The following is a 22,177-nucleotide window of genomic DNA, read 5'->3' as shown; positions in this document are numbered from 1 at the left end:
AACATTCTTCTAAAGTTCAAAGTTTGAAGCAAATTCATTATCAAAGTATTGAATATTACCATACACTACCCTAGGATTCATTTTCTTACAGGTATTCACAGTAGAATAATGAAATACAATAGAATCAATGGAAAAACCACACACACTCAATAAAGGCTTACAGACAGCAATGTGCAAAAGAAGACAATCTTTCCAAATACAAAAATAATAATAATAAATAAATAATATTGAGAATATGAGTTCCAGAGTCCTTGAAAGCAAATCTGCTTAGAACGACTCAAAGCACTGAATTTCATAAATTAATTCAGTGATCTAGTTGAAGAGCCGAAGAATGTTGCTCTCAGGATGAGGCTTTTCATTCTAGGTATCTGGTCTCAGGGTGAGGCTTTTCATTCTAGGGCATCTGCTCTCAGGGTGAGGCTTTTCATTCTAAGGCATCTGCTCTAAGGATGAAGTTTTTCATTCTAGGGCATCTGCTCTCAGAGTGAGGCTTTTCATTCTAGGGCATCTGCTCTCAGGATGAGGCTTTTCATTCTAGGACGAGGGAGATGTCTTCCTTTTTTAAAGAAAGGGGTTTCCCTTCCTCCGCTATCAACTCTGCTCTTAAACGCATCTCCCCCATTTCACGTACATCTGCTCTCACTCCATCCTCCCGCCACCCCACTAGGAATAGGGCTCCCCTGGTCCTCACCTACCACCCCACCAGCCTCCGGGTCCAACATATTATTCTCCGTAACTTCCACCACCTCCAACGGGATCCCACCACTAAGCACATCTTTCCCTCCCCGACTCTCTCTGCATTCCACAGGGATCGCTCCCTACACAACTCCCTTGTCCATTCGTCCCCCCCATCCCTCCCCACTGATCTCCCTCCTGGCACTTATCCGTGTAAGCGGATCAAGTGCTACACATGCCCTTACACTTCCTCCCTTACCACCATTCAGGGCCCCAAACAGTCCTTCCAGGTGAGGCAACACTTCACCTGTGAGTCGACTGGGGTGATATACTGTGTCCGGTGCTCCCGATGTGGCCTTTTATATATTGACGAGACCCGACGCAGACTGGGAGACCGCTTTGCTGAACATCTACGCTCTGTCCGCCAGAGAAAGCAGGATCTCCCAGTGGCCACACATTTTAATTCCACATCCCATTCCCATTCTGACATGTCTATCCACGGCCTCCTCTACTGTAAAGATGAAGCCACACTCAGGTTGGAGGAACAACACCTTATATTCCATCTGGGTAGCTTCCAACCTGATGGCATGAACATCGACTTCTCTAACTTCCGCTAATGCCCCACCTCCCCCTCGTACCCCATCTGTTACTTATTTTTATACACACATTCTTTCTCTCACTCTCCTTTTTCTCCCTCTGTCCCTCTGAATATACCTCTTGCCCATCCTCTGGGTTCCCCCCCACTTGTCTTTCTTCCCGGACCTCCTGTCCCATGATCCTCTCGTATCCCTTTTGCCAATCACCTGTCCAGCTCTCGGCTCTATCCCTCCCCCTCCTGTCTTCTCCTATCATTTTGGATCTCCCCCTCCCCCTCCAACTTTCAAATCCCTTACTCACTCTTCCTTCAGTTAGTCCTGACAAAGGGTCCTGGCCTGAAACGTCGACTGCACCTCTTCCTACAGATGCTGCTTGGCCTGCTGCGTTCACCAGCAACTTTGATGTGTGTTGGTTCAGTGATCTAGTGATGTGATCTGTGATCCCCTGAGAATTAAAGTTGAAGATCCAAACTGAAAATTAATATTTCAAGGGGGATTTCAAGAGGGAAGTTCAAGGGGAATATTAGAGGAAGGTTTTTTGCTCAGAGTGGTTGGTGCATGGAATGCACTGCCTGAGTCAGTGGTGGAGGAAGATACACTAGTGAAGTTTAAGAGAGTACTAGACAGGTATACGGAGGTATTTAAGGTGGGGGGCTATATGGGAGGCAGGGTTTAAGGCTCAGCACAACATTGTGGGTTGAATGGCCTGTACAGCGCTGCACTGTTCTGTGTTCTATGTTCTAATTTTAAGGGAGAATGGATAAATATCTGATCTAAGAAATCTAATTCATGGAGATATATTACTGTGGCACTTCACTTCAATGCTACCAAATTGGAAAATGGACCTTTTACCAAGGAAAATCCAATAACCATCATTTTCAGTGTCATTTTGCACCACTTTGCAAATTTGACCATTGACATCTCTCCATGAGTGATGTTAGTGTAGACGACACAATTTCCCAAATCTTGATGAGGGGTCTCAATCTGATACCTCAACTGTTACCTCATCTCCACAGATGCTGCATTGCCTGCCGAGTTCCATCAGCATCTTGTGGATTTCTAACATTTGTAGCCTTTTTTGTGTTTTTACAATTTCTCTATGACCTTGGGTGTCCATTGTTAAATACTTCCAGGATAACAACATTCTTGTTATACAGTACTGGAATGGAACCCACCAAATTAAGTCTCCTTGCCTACCCATATATCGGCCCTTCCGAAAATGACACCAGCCACAGATATCAACCTCATACCCTTGTGACACCTCCAAAGCCATCTCCTGGTTATCCAAGGCCCAGTGTTTTGATAGGCCACTATGGAACTCCTAACAGTTGACTTCGGATCTCCTGAACTATTTCAATATATCTCAATGCATTGGGGCATAAAACTGTTAACTGTGCTCTCCTCCTCTCTTCGTTCAAAGCCCCAGACAGCCTTTCATACAACAAACCCCAACAAACCCATTTGTCAGTCCTATCTTGAAGGGTTCAAATTAATATCAGAGAATATATGCGGTATACAACCTGAAATCCTTACACTTCACAGACATCCATGAAACAAGTAGCTCCAAAGAATGGACGTTAGAAACATCAGACTCTCGAAGCCCTCCTCCACTCCCATTTCTAAGTATCTGGAACTGGAAAATATCCATAGGAAAGTGAGATAATGGCTGGTCAGTAGTGCTCAAGCAATTGGGGCTCAGTTGTCTGAGGCCTGTGATAGCAAGCTCACAACCAAAACTGTTGCTGGTAGTCGAACAACAGTATTTAACGATTTCTAGTCCTAACATTGATTCTACTGCACAGAAAATTAACCAATATTATTCCCCTGAAAGTTCCCAATGAAATCTTCCCAGGTAAAGAAGCATTGCAGATTATTCTTACTTAGTTAACTTATTCAAAAAGTGCGCTTGTTCTGTGATTGTTAAAGTTGTTCATTTAAGGCTACAAAATGAAACAGTTTTATTTTTACAAACCCACTGAATTTGTAGAAGTGTATTGGACAGCTCATAATGCAAAGACTGTTGATATTCAGCAACAGTACAATTTCTGTAATAGAACAGTTGCACAATGGAGTGTTAGTACTTAACGAAGAGTAGTGTTGAGATAAACCTTGGCTTCTTTCCTAAACAACTTCACTTTATATTCCACATCTGTTGGAATTGTGATTCTCGGCATTTATAACTGCTTTTTTTCCCATTATCCAGATGCTTAGAAGAATTCAGATTCCATCACTAGGATTTGTGATAAGTCAGGCTATCCTATCTTCCTTGAGAAGTATCAAAGCAAAAGTTAGTTCTCAAGTGAATCACAGCCCTGAAAAAAATTGGGTTATGTTCTGGAGTACATATCCATTCATTTTCAGATCTTAAAGTCATAGAAAATTCCAGAACACAAAAAGGCCCTTTGGCCTATCCAGTCTGTGATGAATAATTTAAATGGCCTACTTGCATTGAACTGCACTGGGACACAACTCTTCACACCATCCGTGTACCGATCCAAACTTTGCTTAAACGTTGAAATCGAGCTCGCATCACCACGTGCACTGGCAGCTCATTCCACACTCTCACAGCCCCTCATGTTCCCTTTATACTTTTCGCCTTTCTCCTTTAATCCATGACCTCTGGTTGTAGTCCCACCCAACCTTCTTGTACAAAAAAAAAACTCCTCTGTTACAGTTAGCTCAACACTTTACAGCACCGTCTATAAGATCGGGGGTCGATGCCAGATGATGTCTGTAAGGAGTTTGTACATTCTCCCTGTGACAGTGTGGGTTTCCTCTGGATGCTCTAGTTTCCCTCCACATTCAAAAGATGTATGGTTAGGATTAGTGAATTCCGGGCATATTATGTTGGTGCTGGAAGTGTGGCGACACGTGCAGGCTGCTTAGCATATTCCTTGCTCCTTGATTTGATGCAAGTGATGCATTTCAGTATATGTTTCATGTACATTTGACAAATGAAATTAATCTTTAACCTTTAATATTAATTTAATAAATTTAATCTTTATCAATTTATTCAATTCTGTTCAAACATTAACTTCCAATTGCACTTCACTTGGTTTATACGCACTGAGTAGCCACTTTATTAGGTACACCTGTACACCTGCTCAGTAATAGAACTGTCTAAGCCAATCATGAGACAGTAACTCAATGCATAAAAGCATGCAGACATGGTCAAGAGGTTCAACCCAACGACAGACTGGGGAAGAAATGTGATCTAAGTGACTTTGACTGTGGAGTGACCGTTGGTGCCAGACAGGGTGGTTTGAGTATCTCAGAAGCTGCCGATCTCTTGGGATTTTCATGCACAACAGTCTCTAGAATTTACAGAGAATGGTGCGAGAAACAAAAACATTCAGTGAGTGGCAGTTCTGTGGGAGAAAACACATTGTTAATGAGAGAGGTCAGAGAAGGGTGGCCAGACTGGCTTAGACTGGCAGGAAGGTGACAGGAACCCAAATAACCACGCATTACAACAGTGGTGTGCAGAAGGTCATCGCTCAATGCACAGCATGTCGAACTTTGAAATGGATAGGCCACAGTGGTCAAAGACCATGAACATACACTCAATGATCATTTTATTTAGGCACAAGAGGTACTTAACAAATTGCCACTGAGCGTATTTTTCTTTCATTATTGTGGGAAATGTGTAACCACTTGAATTTTACAAAAGAATGTACATTGACTTTCCAGAATAAAGGTTTTGACTGCCTGAAGAACTTTACGATTAAACTGACAGCATTTCTAACCAATGCTCTTGGTAATAAGGAGGTCAGGATTGTGCATGTGGTCACAGAACAGCCGTCACATTGGTAACAATAAAGGCTGGCCTCAATTATATTTCTGACCATCTTCCTAACTCCTTTGAAAGCACTTAACCGTTAATTGTCACAAATACTGTGCAAAAATACTGCGTTAAATTGACCATGCCTGTTCCAATTCCTTTCCTCAGAGGCAGCACATTAGCCTGCCTTAAACTAAATAGGTATAGAATTGCAGGACATCTCACTCCTCATCCATTGGGATTGAGCATGTATTTCAAGTGGTTTGGTTAATATTATTGAAACACAATACAGAGTAAGCTCTTCCAGCACTTCGAGCCTCACCACCCAGCAATCCCCAGATTTAATCCTCGCCTAATCACAGAACAATTTACAATGACCAATTAACCTACCAATTAACCTATCTTCTGACCACGGGAGGCAATCGGAGCACCTGGATGAAACCCAGACGGTCATGGAGGGAACGTACAGACTCCCTATAGGCAGCGATGGGAATTGAACCCAGGTCTCTGGTAATGCAAAGCATTGTGCTAACCACTATGTTACCATGCCGCCATTTTGTGAGTTCTTAGTGAGGCCATTATGGACTTGTGGACTCATCTGCAGATGTACCAGGGGAAACCTGAAAGGGTAGGTTCAAAGCTCAAACTAAATTTATTATTATTAAAGTGTGTATATGGCTAATGGGGGTGTTTGTGAAGTGGTGTGTGCCTTCAACTATTTGCAGATCTCCATGTGCTGCTGATACATGTCTGCAACATCATTCCACATGTTCCATCCCCACAGTGAGTGGTCACAGGCCAGGAATTTCCAGAAGTCAGTTGGGTTGGTGTCTGTTTCCAAGGAGAATTTGAGTGTATCTTTGATTCTTTTTTTCTGGCTGTTTTGAAATCTCAGACATGACAGAGCTTTGAACAGAGTATCAGTTTCAAGACTTTGGTCCTGGGGATAGAAACAACATGACTTGTTAGATTGAAGATAACCGCGACCTCTGTGTGAGAAATATTGCTCCAGAAGAGCACATTTACAGGAGTCCACTCAACCTTCATGTGAATTTGGATTTTGCAGGTACAGCATTGATGGAGTCTTTCCAGTGCCTTGAAGTGCTTGCTGTATATAATCCAGGTCTCAGAAACAGACAGGAGATCAGAGGTCACATGAGGTCTTGATCTTCACAGACCAACTACTTGTTTGGTCAAAGGCTGTGGTGGCAGATTGAAGGTGGCAGTGAATTTCTTTGTCAATTTTTGCCTTTGCTGAGAGGTCACTTCCAAGATACTGTACTGTGCAAAAGTCTTAGGCACATGTACAGCTAGGGTGCTGAAGACTTTGGCATAGTTCTGTAGTAATTTTATGTAACTGTACGGCTTCAAAAAAAAAGCAAATTTCATGACATCTGTGAGTGATAATAAACCTGATTCTGATACGAGTCTCTGTTGTGGATGGAGAGTGAGAAGGGGGCAAGGAGAAGGGAATCATGGTTGGGAAAAGGGGAAGGCAGAGGGGCAGGAGCCGGAAGCACCGGAGAGACATTCTGTAATGATCAAATGACCTTTGCCTGGTGTCTCAGGGCTGGGTGTGTCTGCACACGTGCCATCCCCCACCCTGGCACTCCTTCTCTGCCATGTGTCGCACACCCCTCCCATTGCTCTCCAACCTGGCCATTCCTATCACCCATTGCTCCTGCCAGCATTAGAAACCCGCCGATAGGTGTCTGTTTTTAAAGATTAACTTTAATTATCACACGTACATTGAAACATTGAGTGAGCTGCATCATTTGCATCAATGACCAACGCAGTCCGGATTTATTCCAGGATATGTCAATTTAATTGTAAAGTTCTTCAGGCAGTCAACATCTTCATTCTGGAAAGTTAACTTGCTAACCCTAACCCATCGTCATTTTTGGAATGTGGGAGGAAACCAGAGCACCTGGAGGAAACCCACATAGTCATGGGGAGAATGTACAAACTCCTTACAGACGGCGGCAGGAATGGAATCTCAATCTTAGAGCTGGCACCGTAAAGTGTTATGCCAACTGCAATGTTACTGCATCACCCCATTATCTTAGACACAATTCATTATTGTCTGATGCATATTGAACAGCAGGCCAATTCCTTCAAGAAGTGAATCAACTGTGGCTCCAAGTACATATAAATGCAAACTGCAGCTTCATTACTGAGGCTGGGGTCACCTTGGTGCAGTAACTGCAGATTAAAATTTCCCATTAGTTCTGAGGATTGTTTGATGTGTGAGGCAACATCACTTGTCCATTCTATTCCCCTGCAAACCAATCAACTTTTGGCTAAGACCAGTGAGGAGCGTGTCTTGGCTAAAAACCTTTCCATGCTTTGACCTCCCCACGTTCCATTTTATGAAAATTGTTCACACAATGAAATATTGTTGCCAGTTCCTTTGCTAATTCAACTACAACTGCCAAAATGTAACATTATTAATGCCAGTTGAAAAAGAAAATAAATGCTATTTTCAATTGAAGGCAGTCTTCATGCAATCAATAAGCAAAATGAAATAGAGGGTTAACTGGTGCACAGTGGAGAGAGGCTACATCACCATCTGGTATGGGGGGAGGGACTACTGTAAAGTATCTACGTGAGTTGCAGAGAGTTGTAGAATTAATCAGCTCCGTCATGGGTACTCAACTTCATAACATCCAGGACATCTTCATCTTCGAGGAGCCATGCCTCAAAAAGGTGGCTCACATCATTAAGGAACCCCATCACCTATTCCGTGCCCTCTTCTCATTGCTGCCATCAGGGAGGAGGTACAGGAGCCTAAAGACACACTCGATGATTCAAGAACAGCTTCTTCACTACTACCATCTGATACCTGAATGGATACTGAACCCATGAACACTACCTCGCTATTTTTTAAATTTTTATTTTTGTGCACAGCTTATTTAATTTAACTCTACTATATATATATATACACTGTAATTCACAGTTTTTTCTTTCTCTATTATTATGTATTGCATTGTACTACTGCCACAGCATATTTTGGTGTTATTAAACCTGATTCTGATTCAAGAATTGGAGGGAATTAACATATGGCAAACCCAGAAGTGATGAACAGCTGGGCCAACAGGTTGATGATGTACATTCCATGTGTAACTTAAACAATTCACATAATATTAAACAACATCTATCATTTTTCCATTCTAATTAATAATTATTTGCAAAAACAAGGTGTTCAGATTGGTTGAAAACTAAAAGCCCGTTAGCTGCAGATTGTACTAATAAAATCTCAAAACACAGTATTTAGAGTAATAGAGCCACTACAGCACAGAAACTTGCTCTTCAGCCCAGTTAGTCCATGTCAAACTCTGCTTAGTCCCACTGACCTGCAACTGGACCACAGCCCTGCATAACCCATAATGGGATTGAGTTTAGGAGCCGAGAGGTAATGTTGCAGCTATATAGGACCCTGGTCAGACCCTACTTGGAGTACTGAGCTCAGTTCTGGTCGCCTCACTACAGGAAGGATGTGGAAACCATAGAAAGGGTGCAGAGGAGATTTATAAGGATGTTGCCTGGATTGGGGAGCATGCCTTATGAGAATAGGTTGAGTGAACTCGGCCTTTTTTCCTTGGAGTGACAGAGGATGAGAGGTGACCAGATAGAGGTGAAAAGATGATGAGAGGCATTGATCGTGTGGATAGGCAGAGGCTTTTTCCCAGGGCTGAAATGGCTAGCACAAGAAGGCACAGTTTTAAGGTGCTTGGAAGTAGGTACAGAGGAGATATCAGGGATAAGTTTTTTACGCAGAGAGTGGTGAGTGTGTGGAATGGGCTGCCGGCAACAGTAGTGGAGGTGGATACGATAAGTTCTTTTAAGAGACTCCTGAACAGGTATATGGAGCTCAGAAAAATAGAAGCCTATGGGTAACCCTAGGTAACTTCTCAGGGAAGGACATGTTCAGCACAGCTTTGTGGGCCGAAGGGCCTGTATGGTGCTGTAGGTTTTCTATGTTTCGAACATAGCCATCCATGCACTTATCCAAACTCCCTTAAATGTTGCAACTGAACCTACATTCACCACTTTCACTGGCAGCTCGTTCCACACTCTCCCCACTCTCTGAATGAAGTAGATCCCCCTCATGGTCCCCTTAAACCTTTCACTCTTAACCCACAACTTCTAGTTCTCGTCTCACCCAACGCTCAGTGGAAAAAAAGCCTTATAGCAGTTACCCTGTCTGCATTTGAAACACTCTTTCCCAGGATTCTGTCATATAGCATTCGGATTAATATTGTGAAAGTTAATGTCCATTAATAATTACAGGTTAAGGAAGTATTCCATAGCTTTGAGTACACATTTTGCATATGTTAATTGATTAATTTCTGTATATGATATGTGTTGCACATTGTCAAAAGTTATACTATCAATATTTTTACACTTGATGGCATTTCTGTAATCCCTACCGGAATCATGTGTGGAGTCTGTAGATGCAGATGGGATTGGGCTTGAGTTTAAGCAGCCTCCCAATCTCCATCAACATTTTCACTTCATCCCCAAGACTCAGAGAGAGCAAACTAACATTCAACATTCACTATTAAAAGACAATGCATGTGACCAAGCTCCCAGAACATCAACAACACTGTCAAAGCCACTCCAAAGTGAATAATTTTCAAAGAGGGGAGCGTAACAAGGCAAGGAGAGGCATCTGGCATTAACATGAATTTTTCCAAATCTATGATTATCATTGATTAGATGTTTGAAAGTATATGACTTTTTGTAGAAAATAAGATTCAGCTCACATCAAGTTTAATAAAATGTGCTGACACTTAGAGGAGCGTACATGACAGAGTCTAAGCCAATTACTCAGCGGACAATATTAATGTATTGCCAAAGCAGTAACAGGCATGAGATCAACAGCATTTAAAAAGTGGAAGGGGAGAGACAATCAATACAGTGCCTTAAAGTGAAGGTAAATTGCTCATGGGTATCAGGAAGTCTGTACTATCATGTCATCTCATCTTCCATGTTATTCCATCAATAACTGCATGCAGATATTTTGATTTGAAGAAGAGTGCTCACCATTACTGTTGTAAGAAGTGATTTGCCATGTTATCTCAGTGAATGGTTTATGCACCTTGTCAGGACGCATCTGAAGTCACTTGAAAAGCAGTTTCCCGTTGTAACACAAAATTTACTTGGGATTTTGAGTCACAGTGATTGATATTGTTCAAAGCCTATTCAGAATATAGAGAGTAAGGCCGTTCAGGCCTTCGTGTCTGTTCCTCCACTCAATAAAATCAAACATTGCCTTTCAGCTTCATGCTATTACATTTTTTGTATTTTTTTTATTGTATTGAGATACAGTGCAGGATAGGCCCCTGCGGCCCTTCAAGCCAAGACGCCCAGCAAATGCCAATTTAATCCTAGCCTAATCCTGGGATGATTCACAATGACCAATTAACCTACCCACCCCCCTCCCCCTCGCCCCCAGTACATGTTTGCACTGTGGGAGGAAACCAAAACACCCGGAGGAAACCTATGTGGTCATGGGGAGAACGTACAAACTCTTTACAAACAGTGTGCTTCAGCATTTTTCCAATATTTATCCTTGATTCCCTTAATATTACAAAAACCCTATTGATCTCTATGTGGAATACACTGTGACGAACACAAGTGAATATTCTTGTAAAACAAGTTTCAGAAATTCACTACAATTCAAAGAATGTAGAACACTACAGCACAGTACAGACCCTTTGACCCACAATGTTGTGCTGACCTTTTAACCTACTGTAAAATCTATCTAACCCTACCCTCCTACATAGCCCTCCATTTTTCTATCATCCATGTACCTATCTCAGAGTTTCTTAAATTCCCCTAATATATCTGCCTCTACCATCACCACTGCTAGGGCGTTCACACCCGTCACACTCTGTGTAAAGAGCTTACCTCTGATATCCTCCTTAAACTTTTCTCCAATCACCTTAAGATTATGCCCTTTGTGTCAGCCTCAAATTATCCATAATTCAAATGGAGATTTTGATTCTAAACTCCATCCCCTGTTTTGAGATAAATAATTCTAGTTTTACACACCTAGTGACTTTTATACTGTCAAATGCTGTAAAAACTTCATATTTTTCATTAAGATCATTCTTCTGAACTTAAGACAGTACAGGCCATGACAGCTTAACTTATCCTTAGTATGAGAAATCTGCCTTCATAGGAATCAATTTGGTGAACCTTTTCTGTACTTCCGGGAGTACAGGGAGTCCAAATCTGTATACAGTATACCAGATGCAGTCTCACCAGGGTTTCTACAGTACTGCATAAAAGTTATCGATATATATAAATGTTGAGGGTTCAGAACTGGGGTTGAGGGGGAGATTTAAAAAAAAGGATCAACCATGATTGAATGGCGGAGCAGACTCGATGGGCCGGATGGCCTAATTCTGCTCCTATGTCTTATGGTCTTATATAGCTAAGGTGCCTGAGACATTTGCACAGTACTGAAACAACAGGAATTCTGCAGATGCTGGAAATTCAAGCAACATACATCAAAGTTGCTGGTGAACACAGCAGGCCAAGAAGCATTTATAGGAAGAGGCGCAGTCGACGTGGCCTGAAACGTCGACTGCGCCTCTTCCTATAGATGCTGCTTGGCCTGCTGCGTTCACCAGCAACTTTGATGTATGTTGCACAGTACTGATGTAGTTTTATGTATTGCACTGTACTGCTGCACAAAGAAACAAATTTAATGACTTGCGTCAGTGATAATAGACATGATTCTGATATGAGTCTCTGTTGTGGACTGAGAATGGGACGGGGGCAGGGAGAAAGGAATCATGGTTGAGAAAAGGGGAAGGAAGAGGGGAGGGGTTGGGAAGCACTGGAGAGTCTTGTTTGAAATCATATGACCTTGTCTGGTGTCCTAGGGATGGGTATTTCTGCACCCAAGCCATCCCCCCAGCCTTGCACTACTTCTTTGCCACCTATCCCATACCTCTCCCATGATGCTCTACCCTCAACATTCTGAACATCCTTTACTTCTGCCGGATTTACATACTCACTATCTGCTCCAGATTGACAATTACACTATTGTGCAAAAGTCTTGGACATTATATATAGTCTAGCTATGTATATTGCCTAAGACTTTTGCACAGTACTGTATGTCACTCAAGCAAGATATCGATACTCTTGTATTTCATTTCTAGTACAGCCCTATATCCCTTGCTTCTCAAAATATGCAGACATCTATCAATCTTTGTCTTGGATATATTGAGTTACTAAGAATCTGCAGACTCCCCAGGTTGAGACTTCAAAGATTTCACTGATCTCTGGAAGAAAAACTTCCTTGGTATTCCAGAACTGATTGGCCAATTTGAGATTGCTGATTGTACATGTGCCACCCAGGGAAGACATGATTCCTGCATCTTCCCTGCAAAGCTGTGTAAGAATTTAATGCTTCAGTGTTGGTGAGTCAGTTTGCAGGTGGCACAAAAGTTGGTGGAGTTGTGGAGAGTGAAAGTTGTCAAAGGATACAGGATACAGATCAGTTATATTTATGGGCAGAGAAATGACAGGTGGAGTTTAATTCAGGCGTGTATGAGGTGCTGCTTTTTGGGAAGACAAATATAGGGAGAAAATATACAGGTAATTGTTAGGGTTCTTATTAGCATTGATGTATAGAGTCCATCTTAGGGTACATGTCCACAGCACTTTGAAGGTGGCAATCCAATACTGTGGTAAAGAAGGTGTATGGCATAGATTACCTTCATTGCAAGGGGCGTATTATATAAGTGTCAGGAAATCGTGATGCAGATACATAAAACTTTGTTTCAGCTGTGCTCGGAGTCCCTGTCAAACCATTACAGGAAGAGCGTGAAGGTTTTAAGTGGGTGCGGGGGAGGTTTACTAGGGTGCTGCATGAATTACAGGATATTAGCTGTAAGGAGAGGTGCCCAATGTCTGCAAACCCGACTCTGTGTCCACTGAAAACTTTAACTGAAGCCCTGTTCTGGGGTTAAAAGATTGTGTACGTGCGTAGTGGGATGAAGGAACAGGGCTTGTTTTCATAGTTGTTTGTTTCTTCGTGAGTTCGTGGTATTCTGCTGAGCATCGTGGGTGTCCTATGTAGGTGCTGAATGTGGCTACCCACAGCACATCTTGGGTGTGTGAGGTGTTAACGCGAATGACACACTTCACTGTTTTCTTTGATGTACATATGACAAATAAGTTTGAAAATTGTACAAATTTCAATTGTTTTCTCTGGTACATCAGAGGCTGGGAAGATTCCTAATAGAAGTGTATAATGTTACAAGGGGCATAGATAGGATAAGCAGTCAGAATATTTTCCCCAGAGTAGTAATGTCAAATATATGAGGGTGTAGCTTTAAGGTGAAAGATGGAGGGGCCAGGGGAAGAAGTTTAATGGGAATGTGTGGGACAATCATATCCAAGCCTGAGGTTAATTTTCTTGAGTCCATTGTTAGTGGGAACATTTCAACTCTGGGGAAGTGAAGGTGAATGAAGTAACTCCCTTTTGTTCCAAGAGCCTGATGGTTGAAAGATAATAACTGTTTTTGAATCTGGTGGTGTGAGGCTCCCGTACCACCTTCCTGATGGCAGCAGCGAGAAGAGAGCATGACCTGGGTGGAGGGGGTCCCTGGTGATGGATGCTGAACTCTGCAACAGCGTTTCATGTGGATGTGCTCAATGGTGAGGAGGGCTTAACCCATGATGGACTCGGCTGTATCCACTACTTCTTGTAGGATTTTCCATTCAATAGCATTAGTGTTTCCATACCAGGCCATGATGCAACCAGTGCTTGGAATGCACTACCAGTGTCGGTAGTGGCAAGAGATACGTACAACAGAGGTGTTTAAGAGGCTTTTTGACAGGCATATGAGTATTCAAGAAATAGAATGATATGGCTCACATGCAGATAGACGGGATTAGTTCATTTTGAAATCATGTATGGCACGTGGCTAAGTGGTTAAGGCATTGGACTAGCGACCTGAAGGTCATGAGTTCGAGCCCCAGCTGAGGGAACGTGTTGTGTCCTTGAGCAAGGCACTTAATCACACATTGCTCTGCGATGACACTGGTGCCAAGCTGTATGGGTCCTAATGCCCTTCCCTTGGACAACATTGGTGTCGTGGAGAGGGGAGACTTGCAGCATGGGCAACTGCTGGTCTTCCAAACAACCTTGCCCAGGCCTGCGCCCTGGAGAGTGAAGACTTTCCAGGCGCAGATCCATGGTCTCACAAGAACATAGAATATAGCACAGTACAGGCCCTTCGGCCCACAATGTTGTGCCGACCCTCAAACCCTGCCTCCTATATAAGCCCTCACCTTAAATTCCTCCATATACCTGTCTAGTAGTCTCTTAAACTTCACTAGTGTATCTGCCTCCACCACTGACTCAGGCAATGCATTCCACACACAAGCCATTCTCTGAGTAAAAAACCTTCCTCTAATATCCCCCTTGAACTTCCCACCCCTTACCTTAAAGCCATGTCCTCTTGTATTGAGCAGTGGTGCCCTGGGGAAGAGGCGCTGGCTATCCACTCTATCTATTCCTCTTATTATCTCGTACACCTCTATCATGTCTCCTCTCATCCTCCTTTTCTCCAAAGAGTAAAGCCCTAGCTCCCTTAATCTCTGATCATAATGCATACTCTCTAAACCAGGCAGCATCCTGGTAAATCTCCTCTGTACCCTTTCCAATGCTTCCACATCCTTCTTAACGGGTGCCTTTTATGGCACAGATATCTTGGACTGTTTCTGTGGTATATAGGTCTGTGTTCAATGAGATCTTCTCTGGAGTTCAGATCCTACCAAGAATGAACCCACTAAAACTTTGAAATATGGTGAATGTCAGGGTTACTTTAACGCCAGTACCTCAGGTGTGGGGACCAGGCCTGTATGTATTCTAAATGCAGTCTCTCCAGGCCCCATATAATTAAAGTAAGACACTTGTACTCAAATCCTCTTGCAATAAAAACTAACAGACCATTTACTTTTCTAATTTGCTCATTAACTTTAATTGAGTCGGAACAAGCAACACAGTTCAACCTTTCGCCATTTAAAAAAATATTCTGCTTTTGTATTTTATTCTGCCAAAGTGAACGAGTTCACAGTGACCCACATTATAGTTCTCAAAGCTTATCCTTACCTATTGTTTAGCCTGCCTGTATCGTCCAAAGCCTCATCCTCCTTAGAAACCTCACATCAATAACGGCAATGTGTATCAAGATCAGAATTCTGGAAGATCTTCCATGCACCTTCTACTCTCTGTGTGTGTAAAAAAAAACCTTACCTCTAATATTCCCCCTATACTTTCCTCCAATCATACTAAAATTATACTCTCTTGCACAAGCAGCACCAGACCCTGTGACACCTCATTACTCACAGTTGCCTGTTTCACTGCTATAGTGTTCTATGACCACAATAATAATAATACTAATAGATACATAAATGAATAATAGTGAGATCATGAGTTGTCGACTCCTTGAAAGTGAATTCATAAGTTGTGAAATCAGTTTAGTGCTGAGGTGAGTGAAGTTATCCATTTCTGATTCAGGAGCCTGATGGTTGAATGGTGCTGAAACTTGTGGTGTGGCTCCTGTACCACCTCCTCAATAACAGCATCAAGAAGAGAAAATGGTCTAGGTGTGGGGTCCTTGATGATGAATGCTACTTTCTTGTGGGAGTGCTCCTTGTAAATGTGCCCAGTGGTGGAGAGGGCTCTCCACTGTGCATCTATAGAAGTTTGTCAAAGTTTTAGATAACATGCTTAGAAAAATAGAGGGCTATGGGTAAGCCTAGGTAGTTCTACGGTAAGGACATGTTCGGCACAGCTTTGTGGGCTGAAGGGCCTGTACTGTGCTGCAGGTTTTCTATGTTTCTATGCTGAATCTCCACTAACTTCTAAGAAAACAGATGCTCTGCCATGCCTTCTTTGAAATAGCACTTACGTGCTGGTACCAAGACAGACCCTCTGATATGATAATGTAAAGGAAGTTAGGTGACTGACCTTCTCTGCCTCTGATCATCTGATAAAGACTGGCTCATGGTTCTTCCTTACAGACCACAGGAACCTTTGCACTGCCTCCCAACTTGCTACTTGCCCATTCACAACCTGATTTCCCTCTTCCAGATCCGACCTCCGTCTCTTCTCCTGTCTCACACCTAATCAATTTCCCAGTGCCGGTCTTTTGTCTAAAGAATTGGTTTTATTTGTTGCATGTATATCGAAACATGTGGTGAAATGCATTGTTTTGCGTCAATGACCAGCACAGTCCAATTACGTGCTGGGGGGGCTCCATAAGTGTCACCGTGCTTCCAGCGCCAACATATCATGTCTGCAACTTAAAAACCATCATATCTACGTCTTTGGAATGTGGCAGGAAACCGGAAAACTTCAAGGAAACCCATGCGGTCACAGGCACAAACTTGGGGAATTGAACCCCGATCGCTAACACTGTAATACTGTTCTGCTAACCGCTACGCCACTATATTGCCCACGTCCATGTCCACAGGGCTTTGGCCATGTACATCTTTGCATTCCCATCACCAGCTCCCACCACGCACTGAAACTGTATAGAAGCAAAGTCCACTAAATATGAAGATTGGCACCTGCAATATCCTGAACAAACCTAACAGCAATATGTTTAAAAGTGAGATGAGGGCCTCTGTCAGTCAGATTTGACCATGGATATTGTGTCCTAGCTGTTTAGATACATAAATCTGGGAAGTACAATATGGACAGCAAGCTGTTGCCCATCTAGCAAGCTCCCCTTCTCCATGCATCTGATGAACCCAAAGAAATAGCAGAGACCGATACAGTTTGGTATCAGCAGCATCGCAAGAGTTACCAGTCAGCATTGAACTCAATGTAAGACTGCCTTAGGGACTCCCACTCTGGATTTTTCGGAGTTTACTCCCAACCCTTCCCCATGAGTGTATAAAGCTGCAAGGCAGCGGAGGTTTGAGATCAGAGTTTTCTTTCTTCTAGATGAGCTGTCAACCATGCCTGATGAGCCCCATCTAGCCAAAGCAACTGGCTTTAAGACACCAGTAACCTGCCTTTGCCCCTTTTCCTCTCAGTAGAAATGGTTCCATTAGGCTTAGTATCTAAGCCACACATGAAGGCCAAGAACTGGAATTGGTTGTCAGAGGCCATTTGAGGCGCATGCCATTGGGAACATTTCATAGGTAATGGGAGCTTGTCCCCATTACCACCCGTAGCCAGTTAAAAAAACACCGCTTGCTGAACTCAGTGGGTCAAACACCATCTATGGAAGAACAGGATGTTTCAAATCGAGACCCTGCATTGGGTTCTGATGCAGGGTGTTGACCCAAAACATCAACTATCCTTTGCCTCTATAGATGCTGCTTGACCCAGGACTTCTGAAGCAGTTTAATTTTTTTCTTTGATCCAGATTCCAGCATCTGCAATGCCACCTTGCTGGGTACTTGGACATTGATATTGCCATAGTGAGTGAGCGAGGAATGGCCAACTTAAATAGTGAGATGGTGGACAAACCCTCTTCTGGAGGAACAAACCTGAGGGACCTTCACCAATGGAGCGTCAGAACAAGAATGACCCCTAAGCCACCAGCTTAGCAACCAGTCCTGTGGAAGTGAAGCATGTAGAAACCCTGTGTTTGTGACAGAAGCGATTTATCACATCACTAACTTGCTAGCCCAGTCTTACCACAGGCAAAGTCCACCCCACCATTGAGCACATTTGCATAGAACTCTGCAACGTGAAAGCATCTGTCATCAAGGATCCTCACCACCAACCCAGACCATGCTCTTTTCTCACTTTTACCATCAAGCAGGACCCACTCTAGGTCTCACTCTACCAGGTTCAGGAACAGTTATTATCCTACGACCATCAGGATCCTGAACTGGCATGGATAACTTCTCTCACATCCATTCTGAACTGATTCTGCAATGCACTGACTCACTTTCAAGGAGTCTACAACTCATGTTCTCAGTACTTTTTTAGTTGCACAATTCAAGATTCCAGAATCAAAGTTCATTTAATATCGAATAATGTATAAATTATACAACTGTGAGATTCATCTTCTTACAGGCAGTCACAAAGCAAGACCCAGATACAAAAAAAATGACTAATGTTCAGTGTGCAGAAAAAGAGAAAAAACATGAATCATGCAAACAATGGAAGCGAGCAAAGGCATTCTGAACCAAATTGAGTCCTTAGATCCAAACTCCCGGAGCAGCCCAGAGTAAGGCCATACCTTGGTCTCAGTTGATCATATTAGCGAGGCAGATTGCCACGAAGCTCGCAAACACAAAGCACAGCAGCCAGGGCAGTCTCACAGCCTCAGCTTGAAATCCGCCCAACCCTCGCCTCCAGTCCTGACACCCGGTCTTTCCAGCCTATCTGGGCCAGAGTTTAAATTGTCCAAGTAATGGATTGTCCCTTGCAGAGAAACACTCCACCTCTGGGCCTAAACCACATTGCCCAGACCAAAGTCATTCTCGACCTCTCCAAATCACCTTGCTGTTGAGAGTGATCCAACCTCGTATCTGGGTTAGTTGGATGGGCATCGAAACTCCTCAACATCGACCCCTCCTCTTTGAATTGCTCACTCCAACTCCATCGATTTTTGCAAAACAGCTGCATGGCTTATCCCTCAGATTTGCTTGCCTCATCGTTGTTTTGTCTTCTTTTGTTTTGCCTGACCTGCTAAGTTCCTCCAGCATTTTGTGTGTTGCCTTGGTTGCTTTTATGTCTTTATTTATGTATAGTCTTTCATAAATTCTATTATATTTCCTTAGTCTCTCATAAATGCCTGCAAGAAAATAAATCTCAAGGTTGGGTGACATATACAAAGTTCAGAGTATACTGTGCACACTTTGATAACAAATTTACTTTGAATTTGAATCTAATCTGGTTGTCTGTCAAATGCATTCTACCCCTGTGGAGCAACAGGTGGTTCCCAAAATGCTCTCATTAGATGACTTGGATACCATGAAACTGGAATAGAAACAAGTTACCTATGTACATGATCGCATTATGAAATGTGACTTAACAATTCCAAGGAAGTAATTTCATGCAACACACACAACATGCTGGTGGAATGCAGCAGGCCAGGCAGCATCCATAGGAAGAAGCACAGTCGACGTTTCAGGCCGAGACACTTTGTCAGGACTCAGGAAGGGTCTCGGCCCGAAACGTCGACCGTGCTTCTTCCTATGGATGCTGTCTGGCCTGCTGCGTTCCACCAGCATTTTGTGTGTGCTGCTTGAATTTCCAGCCTCTGCAGATTTCCTCATGTTTGCGAAGTAATTTCATGTTAGTTTGATGTCAATCTGCAAATTTCTTAAATTTACCTGATCTCACAGTGTAACTGCTAAATCACCTATTTGCATTGTGAGTATTTTATTTTATTTTAAAAAGTGTTACACTTGGGGCAGAAGAATTAGCCATAAAAAACATCCAGCCAAGTTAACTGAAGTAAATTGTGTGGCATCAAGGTAGAGATATTATTTTTGACAGTCTATTAACTTGTCAATATAGTCTGTTTCCATGGTTAATTAATGCAAAATACATTTTGCTTTAAAGTGAGCTGATATTAAGAGGAAATTGATGCTAAATCCAGCATTTTTAAGTATTATCTTTATATAATAGCAGCATTTCTCATGATGACTCACAAACTATGCTGTTTCATAACAGCAGAGATTTTTTAATGGGCATTGTACATGATCATCCGTGCTGCTTTATAGTAACCAATTCAGTCAAATTCTGTTTGCAATACAATATCCTGCGAGCTTTATCATTGCTCTCAGGATTACATTTTGTGATGTTGCCCACTTTGCCAGCTAAGCATCATGAGCTTCTGTTTTCTGTGCATTCCCCTCTCTGGGCATTTAACTTGATTCACAGTCCTGATGAAGAGTCTTGGCCCAAAATGTTGACAGTTTACTCTCTTCCATAGCTGCTGCTGAGTTCCTTCAACACTTCTGTGTATTTAACTCAATTCGTAAGCCATAAGACCAGAAGCCTCAGGAGCAGTATTAGGCTCTTTGGCCCATCAAGTTTGTTCCACCATTCCATCATGGTTGATTTATTAAACCTCTCAACTCCTTTCTCCTTCCTTGTTCCTTTCCAATCAAGAATCTATCAACCTCTGCTCAGCTATACCCAATGACTTGGCCTATGCAGCCATCTATGACAATGAATTCTACAGATTCAGGAGCATCTGATTAAAGAAATTCCTTGTTAACTCTGTTATAAAGGGACGTCCTTCTTATCCGAGGCTGCCGCCACTGGTCCGAGAATTGCCCCGCCATAGGAAGCATTCTCTCCATGTCCACTCTATCTAGGCCTTTCAATCTTTGATCGGTTTCAATGAGACCTCCCCTCATTCTTCTAAACTCCGAGTACAGGCCCAGAACCATCAAACGCTCCTTGTACCCTTTCATTTCCAGGATCATTCATGTGGCTGTGGAAGAACACTCTCCATGGGTAGTGCAGTAGGCAGTGGGTTGAGGTTGGGGGGTGTGGTGGTGGAAAAGTAAATAGAAAGCCAAAGAAGGCACGAGTAAATAGATATATTTTGATTGGAAAATGTGGCATGAGATAAAATATGCAAGGATCATTAGGAAACTCAATTTGTGATTTTGTTCAGAATGGTAATGCTGATGAAGCACTGAGGCCATCAAATGATCTCAATGCGAACAGGGCAGTGGAATAAAAGAACTGTTCTATCTTCTGAACAACTACCGATTGTAAAAATGCTATCACAGTCTAATTAGCACATGGCATAACCTTTACTTGACGTCACTTGAAGTTCAGACAAGTTTTTTCAGAAGATTTTTAATCGAGAGCATAAACCATCCAACACCAGGTTCCTCAGAAAATGTGTAACGGAACAGGAGCTGCAGCTCGAAGACATTTGGCTCATCACTGAGGAGGTGATCGATAGAGCTACAGGGAAGTACTCACCCCTAAGTTGCAGGAGACAGGTATCTTGGTGTCTGTCAGGAGTGGGAAAGGAAATGGGCAGACTGCACAAAGTATCACTGTGGCCATTCCTCTCACTAATAAGTATACCATTTTGGACACTGCTGTGGGGGGTGGGAGATGGGGTGGACAATCAGGTCTCTGGCACTGTGGCTCAGAAAGGAGAAGTGGACTGCAGTAGTGCAAGGGGATTCCATAAGTAGAGGAGTAGATATGGCAGTCTGTGGAGTCCACAGAGATATACAGATGGTATGTCGCCTTCCAGGTGCTAAGGTTCATGACATCTTGAACCTTGTCCACAGTATTCTAAAGGAGGAGGGTGACCAGCCAGAGGTCTTGGCATATACATTTGCACCAATGACAAAAGTAGGAAAAAGGAGGAGGGAATGAAGGGAGAATTTAGGGAACTAAGTAGAACGCTGAGAAACAGGACCTTCCAGGGGTAGTATTCTCTGGATTGCTGCCTATGCCACGTGCCAGTGAGGGTAATAACAGGGTGATTTGACAGGTGAACGCAAGGCTGAGCAACTGGCGTGGGGCATGGTTTCAGATTTCTGGAGCATTGGGATCTCTTCTGTGACAGGTATGACTTGTACAAAAGGGAGGGGTTACACCTGAACCCAAGGGGGACAAGTATCCTTGTGGGTAGTTTTGCTAGGAATGTGGGAGAGGGTTTAAAGTAATTTGGCAGGGGGATGGGAAACTGAGTGATAGGGCTGAGGATGGGATAGTTGTTACACAATCAGAGGTAGTGTGTAGTGAGACTGTTAGGAAGGACAGGCAGATGATAGGGGATGCAGTTAGCGGGATGAGCTGAAGTGTAACAGGAAGACAAAGGAGAAAAGGGTGATGAATACAGGACTGAAGGTGTTATTTTTGAATGCATGCAGAATATGAAAGAAGGTAGATGATCTTGTAGCAGTTAGAAATTTGCAAGTTGCGGGCATCACTGAGTCAGAGCTGAAAGAGGATTATTGTTGGGAGCTTAGCATCCAAGGATACACATTGTATTGAAAGGACAGGCAGGTAGGCAGAGGGAGTAGCATGGCTCTGTTGGTAAAAAGTGAAATCAAATCCTTAGAAAGAGGTGACATAGGATCAGAAGATGTATAATCATTGTGGGTAGAGTTAAGGGAGTGTAAGCATTAAAATACTCTTTTG

The 22,177-nt window shown here is 42.9% G+C and overlaps 1 protein-coding gene across 1 annotated transcript in view; it reads left to right on the top strand.

Moving 5' to 3' along the window:
- The window catches only part of csmd3b (CUB and Sushi multiple domains 3b), a 2,345,756-nt gene that overhangs the window by 524,248 nt on the left and 1,799,331 nt on the right, over positions 1-22,177 (top strand). The window lies entirely within an intron of this gene.

Source organism: Mobula hypostoma, chromosome 1 (assembly GCF_963921235.1).
Source record: "Mobula hypostoma chromosome 1, sMobHyp1.1, whole genome shotgun sequence".
Classification (NCBI taxonomy): domain Eukaryota; kingdom Metazoa; phylum Chordata; class Chondrichthyes; order Myliobatiformes; family Myliobatidae; genus Mobula; species Mobula hypostoma.
The sequence above is the reverse complement of the archived record's forward strand: the minus strand, read 5'-3'. Positions and strand labels throughout refer to the sequence as shown.